This window comes from Triturus cristatus, chromosome 9 (genome assembly GCF_964204655.1).
Source record: "Triturus cristatus chromosome 9, aTriCri1.1, whole genome shotgun sequence".
Classification (NCBI taxonomy): Eukaryota; Metazoa; Chordata; class Amphibia; order Caudata; family Salamandridae; genus Triturus; species Triturus cristatus.
In genome coordinates, this window is record NC_140592.1 from 655,746,876 (window position 1) to 655,754,713 (window position 7,838).

Consider the following 7,838-nt stretch of genomic DNA (forward strand, 5'->3'; position numbering starts at 1 on the left):
TCGCTACTTCTCTGGAATGAGACTCAGAATCTCATTTTAATAATGAGATCCTGAAGATATCTTATGCAGCATTGCAAGTGGAGAAGAGGCTACATTGCAGTTATCGGCCTGAGGCTTCAGGCATCTTGGAGCAAGTCAATGGGATGCTGAAATCCAGATTTGCTAAGATGTGTGCTGCAACATCTCTGAAGTGGCCTGATGCATTGCCCATTGTATTGATGAGTCTTTGCAGTACTCCCTATAGGAGGACAGGATTGTCTCCCCATGAGATAATCATGGGCAGAGTCATAAGATTGTGCCTGCAAATGCACTTATGAGCATTTCAGATGACATGGTTCTTGGTTTCTGCAAAAAACTGGCTGTTCTGTGACTCATCAGGTTGGAGAGGCTACAACCCTGCCTCATCAGGAGCAGTGCCATAACCGCCGTCCTAGCAACTGGGTTATGGTGAAGAAGAACATGCACAAAACGTGTTTGAAGCCTCAGTTTAAAGGACCTCACAATGTTATCTAGTTCAGTACAACAGCTGTAAAATACGGAGGTCCCCCAACTGGGTGCACGCCATGCATACTCCCAGAGTCCTGTGTCCCCTTGATGATGTAACAGCACCTCTCCCTGAAGTGACGGATGTTACAGTGAGACAAAGGGGGGCAGATCAGTCAGGCTGTAGGGGACCAGCAAGAGTCTGTGACAGCATATGTTTGGCCTGGTCTGAATGAGTCAAGAATTGAGGTCAGAACCTGGGGTTTACCTCCAGTAATGTTGACTGCACCAGAATCAGACCCTGGCAAAGGGTCTAGTGCTGCAGCAATGCAAGTAGTGCCTGGAAACCAATGGCCAAGATGACAAGAGGGAAGAAGACAACATTTGCCTGAAGTGCATGTGTCACACACTATCCCAGAAGATACTGAGGTTTTTGGACAAAGTGGCAGGGACCATGAAGGACAATGAAGTAATGATGTAAGGAGATCAAAGTGTGCAAGGGTACCATGTCCGAGGTACTCCTCGCCTGAATGGTCATACCATGCTGCTAATGGTTGGGAGAGAGAATTTTGGACATTTGTTTTATAAAAATTGAAATACAACTGATCCTCCTTGAACTGAACTTCGTGGCTGAACTGAGTTTCGAAGTTGGTTTGCCTCTATACAGACTGAGACACTTTATCCTGGAAATGATCATCACTGAATTTGAACTTTACATTTATTAGAGACATTCAAATTGACTTTGTATGGTGTTAAGAAGAGTACCTAGGCTCCAATCTACTGAAAGAGCATAAGGTTGCCACTTAGATGAACACAGAGTAGGGCTAAGGAAGGCTCATGAAGACCTTGTAAATACTATGATTGCATTTCGACTGTATGGAAATTATTTTCTATGTGTGCAGTTGTAAACTAATTAATTTTTTTTTTTGCTGCTGCTGCCTTTCACATAAATAGTCTGACATTAGACAAATTATAAAACCTAGCAATAATAATATAAAAAGACGTAGGTGCATAATAACAGGTATGTTAATAGCTGTAAGTGTAGTACTAATACTGTTGCTAGTGGGATTATATGCATCCACTATTCTAATTTAGAGTTAATTAGGTCTACACCTATCCCTAAGACCCCACTTACAACTGATGATAGAATGCACTCACTAGATGAGAAAGCATTACACCTAGATGCTTCTAGAGGAAATCTTTGTACAAATGTTTATTACAAATAGCTTTTTGAGTACATTGCTATGTTTGCATGCAATAACCTGAATCAGCTGAAGAGGGTATCACATGCAATCACATTCCCCTGATTTATGGTATTATTTGCAGCTTGTTGGTGAGTCATTTGTATGGACAAGGGCATTTCCATACTATTTCTCAAATTAGGGTTTGTTATTTTCGAAGGTCCCACACTTAAGCATTTAAATCATCACCCTGAAACAAACAATGGGGTGTGTTCTGAAGAATATTTCAACACTACCATGAAAGTAGACACTGTTTGGGCTCACTGAAACAATTTGACCTGTATCTTACGCAATTTAGAGAAGAGTTTTATAAATTCAGTTGAGGACAGAAGGAGGGGAATAGAATCTAAATCAAATAAAGTTAAAATTGGATATCAATGGCTAAAGAAGAAATTGAGCATCAAGGTGCAGAGAATCAAGCTGCATTAAGTTTATATTTTAGACTCCAAAGGAAAATATGCAGGTCAAGTGGAAAGTCCACAACTGACACAAAAGTTGTGGGAAAGAGCAAGTGTAAAACCCACATTTGAAACTAAAGGACATTAGGAATCACTTACAGAAGGGAAAGAAACTGGTATTCCAGGAGTTTATTATGTTTGTAGAGCACCTGCATATTTTAGTTCGCCAAAAAGATGGTATGGTACATGTGAATTAGGCACTCTAAATTTCCAAAGGTTTATTATGTGAAATATTTTGATGACCCTGTGTGGGAACAGAAGTCTAGACTGAAAAGAGAAACTGTTGTTGGAGAAGTAGGTAGGAGTTATTTTTGGTGCAATTATTTCATCTGTACATGTGAATTTGAATGACATCAAAATTAAAAAATTGTCCTCAATTATAGATTAGTCATCTACTAATACAACAGGTGCTTTATTGGTTATAGATAATGAAACAGGAGCTGTGAGTTCCATCATTTTCCAGAACCGTCTTACATTAGACATCCTTCTCACAAAGGAAGGCAAAGTCTGTTGGATGTTAAAAGTCCAACAATGTTGTCCTTACATCCCTGACAACAATGAGGACTTGAAGAAGTTTATCAAAAACATCACTGACTTGAAGGGAGATTTGAAGGAGTTAGAAGCAACAGGTGCTCGGGAAGCAGTTGCAAATGGATTTTCTTCTATAGGTAGATGGTTTGGAAGCATGGGGAGTGGAGTTGTTAGAAGTATCTTGAAGCTGCATGTGATAATTGTTCTCTGTGGGTTATTCCTGTTTGCAATCTATTAGGGATATAAACGGGCACAAATGAAGTAGGGAAGAGAAAAAAGAAACACTTAGGCCCTCATTACAAGTTTTTGTCAGGACGGTGGCACGGCGGTGCAAACTGCCTCACCACTACTCCACAAAAGCTCGCGCCGCCCATCCGCCAGATTACAACTTTTTCATAGTCGGTCAGGCAGGTGGCATGGCGGACCCATGGTGGTACCTCTTCTAAAGACATCGGCGTCATTAATAAGGGCATCACAATGGGACCGCATTACAAGGTTCTTGCACAGAATGGACTTGAAATGTCATGCTGTGCAGGAACCTATGTGCATGCACACAGAGGGGCACATGTTATGCCCCCCTGTGTGCATCCACATATGTTTGAGGCACAGGGAGGTCCTGTAAGCCACCCCTTGTTTCCTCTCCACCAGGGTTTTCATGGTGGTGTAACCACCATGAAAAGCCTGGCTGAGAGGAAACTTGTAATATGCTTGGGAGGACCATGGCGTTAAGGCTGCAATACTAGGGGATCTTATCCCCTTGTGGTCTGAAGCTATACTTATGACCAAATTTAAAAAGGGAACTTGAAAATTCCCTGCATGCTATCGTCCCATATTTCTCCTGGATAGTTCTTTAAAAAATTTGGGGAGGATTCTTCCTTCCGATCTGGAAGCTTGGCTGCAGTTTAACCAATGTTTATCAAGAGCCCAGTATGGATTTTATCCAGGAGTAGGGACCTTTGAGTAGTGTCTTAACTTACAATTGACCGTTGGTAAATATGTCAAAGCTAGGAGGGGTACCATTCATCTTGTGTTGACGGACCTCTCCTCCCCCTTTGATCTGGTCAAGAGATAGAAGTTGTGGGATGGGGTGGCCAGACTGGGAATCGATCAGGGCAAAATTGGACTTTTACAAAGACTGCATTGCGATACTACTATAAGGGTTAGGTATGGAGGAGACGGGGCGCTTACGCATAACATTCGGTCTCATTTAGGAGTAAGGCAAGGGTGCAATGGCCCCACTGTTGTTCATAATTTATATTTATGATCTAGAAGCACATCTGACCAAAATTGGGAAAGATTTGACTTTGAATAAGTCCAGAGCTCTCACAGTCCTTTTATATGCAGATGATGCAGTCTTAAAGGTAAAAACTGCTAATGGCCTACAGCTTCTTTTAGATGAATTTTACATTTTTATGGGTAACCTGGATCTTAAAACTAACCTAAAAAACAGTAATTTACCATTAGTATTGACCCAAGAATTATAAAACCTAATTGCATTTTATGTGGGGGCAGGAGTTAGAAATCCTGAAAGTAAAGTCATTCATGTATCTGAGACTGCCATTTGAAAAAAATTAATATCCGGGCATAATTTGTAAATTTCTAGGGCTGCACAGGCACAAAGAGTTGTTGAATTGCTTTTCTGTTTTACCAGAAGGTTGGTACAAAAACAATCAGAGAAATGATAGAGATACATATATATATATATATATATATATGTATTTATATTACCTACTGGCAGTCGCCAGTAGGTAGTTATAGTTAGGACCTATTTTCCATAGGAAATCCGCAACATTCTGTTCTATATAACTTTGGCGCTAGTTGATGAATCCTCGTGAAATTTTCAAAACTTTTGGCCAGCTCCGCTCCTATCCTGAAAGTCTCGAGGTGATTCATCAAGCGGGGGCCGAGAAAAAAGTGGGGTTCAAAACGTGGCTTCCCCATGCAATTTTCCATCGGCACCTTTAGTCGCAGCTACAGCCCGAACTGCTGAATGGAATTACACCAAATTTGGCAAAAAGGTAGCCCTTGGTTCAGAGTCGTGCCTTTTAGTTAAATGGAGTAAATCCGTCTATTAGTTTTTAAAATATTAATGGAAAATGAAATATATATCTGGGCGGAGGCTAACCACACATCTCGTTGTGAGATCTGATTGGCTGTCAGCACATCATCCAAGAAGTGTAGGCAGCCATCTTGGGACCAATATACATGATAGCACCTCATAAAAAAAGCATTGCAGTTAATAGAAGGTTTTAAGACTTTAGTTACATTATAAATAATTTGTTGATGGTACCATGCTCATATTAGGAATTGTAGTGTGTTCTAAGGTGATTTTACCATGTGAAAAAGCCTTCTGCTGGAATATCATGAATCATGTTTGAGAGAAAACTATTTTCTCGTGCTATTCCCACAGAGGTTTGGAAGGTGATCTATAAGCTAAACTGAGAGCATATTTTCTGTAAATTCACAGTATCTTTCTCACCAATGTGAGAGTGAAGTCTGAGATTCTCAGTAAAACATGTACATCCAACAAGGGCAAGACTGTCAGTTGATTCCTTTGTGTTCTACTGCAGCTTCCCAGAGTGTTCTAAAGAACAACTAGAGCGCTAACAGTGCTACTTATGACAAACGTATTGCACACCTGAAGCCATCTTGATTGGAATAAAGTGGTAACTCTTAAAACATTTAATTTAAAAAGGAACAAAATGAGGGGGTTCATTTTGCCATAGAAAGTATGATTAGTGCTGCAGAAAGAGAAATTAGGGCACATTTTGAGTGACTTCTCAAATCCTCTTCCATTTCATTAAAAAATTCTGACATGCAGACTGAAACATGCACTTTCAATACTAGCAGCAGACTTCCCTGGTGAGCAGTAGCTTTACTACAGTGATCTAATGAGCAACTAGAGTTGTGTGTGTGTGAAAGTATTTCCTACTGAGGAGACTGTAGTAAATGAGGACATTAGGAAACTTAATACCAAATAAGTCTCCCAAGATGGCCACCAGACACACAAGAGCCCAAATGTAGTACAAATATCACCCAGATGTAGCCCAAGTATAGCCCAATGACAGAATCTCCCAGAGTGTTCTAAAGAACAACTAGAGCGCTAACAGTCTTACTTATGACAAAAGTATGGCACACCTGAAGCCATCTTAATTGGAATAAAGTGGTAACACTTACAACACTTAATTTGCAAAGGAACAAAATGAGGGGGTTCATTTTGCCATAGAAATTATGATTAGTGCTGCCGAAAGAAAAATTAGGGCACATTTTGACTCCTCAAATCCTCTTCTATTTCATTAAAGAATTCTGACATGGAGACTGAAACATGCACTTTGAATACCAGCAGCTGGTGAGCAGTAGCTTTACTACAGTGATCTAATGAGCAACTAGAGTGCTAACATTCTGAATTTATGGCAGATGTGTGACACATCTGAATGCCTTCTTGATGGAACCAAAGTAAAAAACTGAAAGTATTTCCTGCTGAGAAGACTGCAGTAAATGAGGAAATTAGGAAACTTCATAACAAATAAGTCTCCCAAGATGCCCACCAGAGACAAAAGAGCCCAAATGTAGCACAAATATCACCCACATGTAGCCCAAGTATAGCCCGATGACAGAATGTCCCAGAGTGTTCTTAAGAACAACTAGAGCGCTTACTGTCTTACTTATGACAAAAGTATGGCACACCTGAAGCCATCTTGATTGGAATAAACTGGTAACACTTAAAACATGTAATTTAAAAAGGAAAACAATGAAGGGGTTCATTTTGCCATAGAAATTATGATTAGTGCTGAAGGAAGAAAATGTAGGGCACATTTTGAGTGACTTCTTAAATCCTCTTCTATTTCATTAAAAAAATCTGACATGCACTTTTAATACCAGCAGCAGACTTCCGTGGTGAGAAGTAGCTTTACTACAGTGATCTAATGAGCAACTAGAGTGCTAACATTCAGAATGTATGGCAAATGTGTGACATATCTGAATACCTTCTTGATGGAATCAAAGTAAAAAACTGAAAGCATTTCATACTGAGGAGACATGCAGACTGGAACATGCACTTTTAATACCAGCAGCAGACTTCCTTGGTGAGAAGTAGCTTTACTACAGTGATCTAATGAGCAACTAGAGTGCTAACATTCAGAATTTATGGCAAATGTGTGACATATCTGAATACCTTCTTGATGGAATCAAAGTAAAAAACTGAAAGCATTTCATACTGAGGAGACTGCAGTTAGTGAGGAAATTAGGAAACTTCATAACAAATAAATCTCCCAAGATGGCCACCAGAGACAAAAGAGCACAAATGTAGGACAAATATCACCCAGATGTAGCCCACATGTAGCCCAATGATAGAAGTGTGCAAAACACTTTTAATTTTTTGTGTTTTTGCAGTTTTATATAGTGCAGACTTGTCAGGTATTAGAGTAGTTTACATGAGCATTGGTTACATCACACAAGAACAAATTCATTTTGGTTGTAGACATGGGGAGATTAAGAGATGTGACCAGAATCACAGAATGTCGCGCTGAAGCAGAAACTCCAACCTGGTTCCCCAGTTGCAAAGTCTGCAGCTCTGGAAGTAACACCACATGTGCAACATGTAATCAAGTGATCAACTGGATAAAAAAAAATAAAGATAACAAATAATTTAAAAGTGCTTTGTCACTATTTGAAAACTCAGAAAATATGTCCGTATTTTAGTTTTTTAAGAGCACTAATCATAATTTTGATGCAAATAAGACCCTCTCATATATGTAATTTCTAAAGGAAATGCTCTAGGTATTACAGTTTTGATTACATCAAGATGACGTCAGGCGTTCCACACTTTTGTAATAAATATTATTTTTGATCTGTCTCCTGTCTACAATCTCCTCTTTTTCAATGTAAGTCAAAGGGGAAAATCAATACCCCAGTTTTTTTTCAAAATCTCCCTCTTACCAAGTTCAAAATGTTAGCAAGTATGGTACATTGGATCATAGAAGGCAGGAGGAATTGGGGTAGGGACATAGACTCGGATAACAGAGGACAGGAGGGACATGGAGAGGTGCACCAAACCGACCCTACAGGGCAGGTATCAGGGTTTGCAGCAGCACAATACACCTCACAGGGCATGCAGGACGGGAGT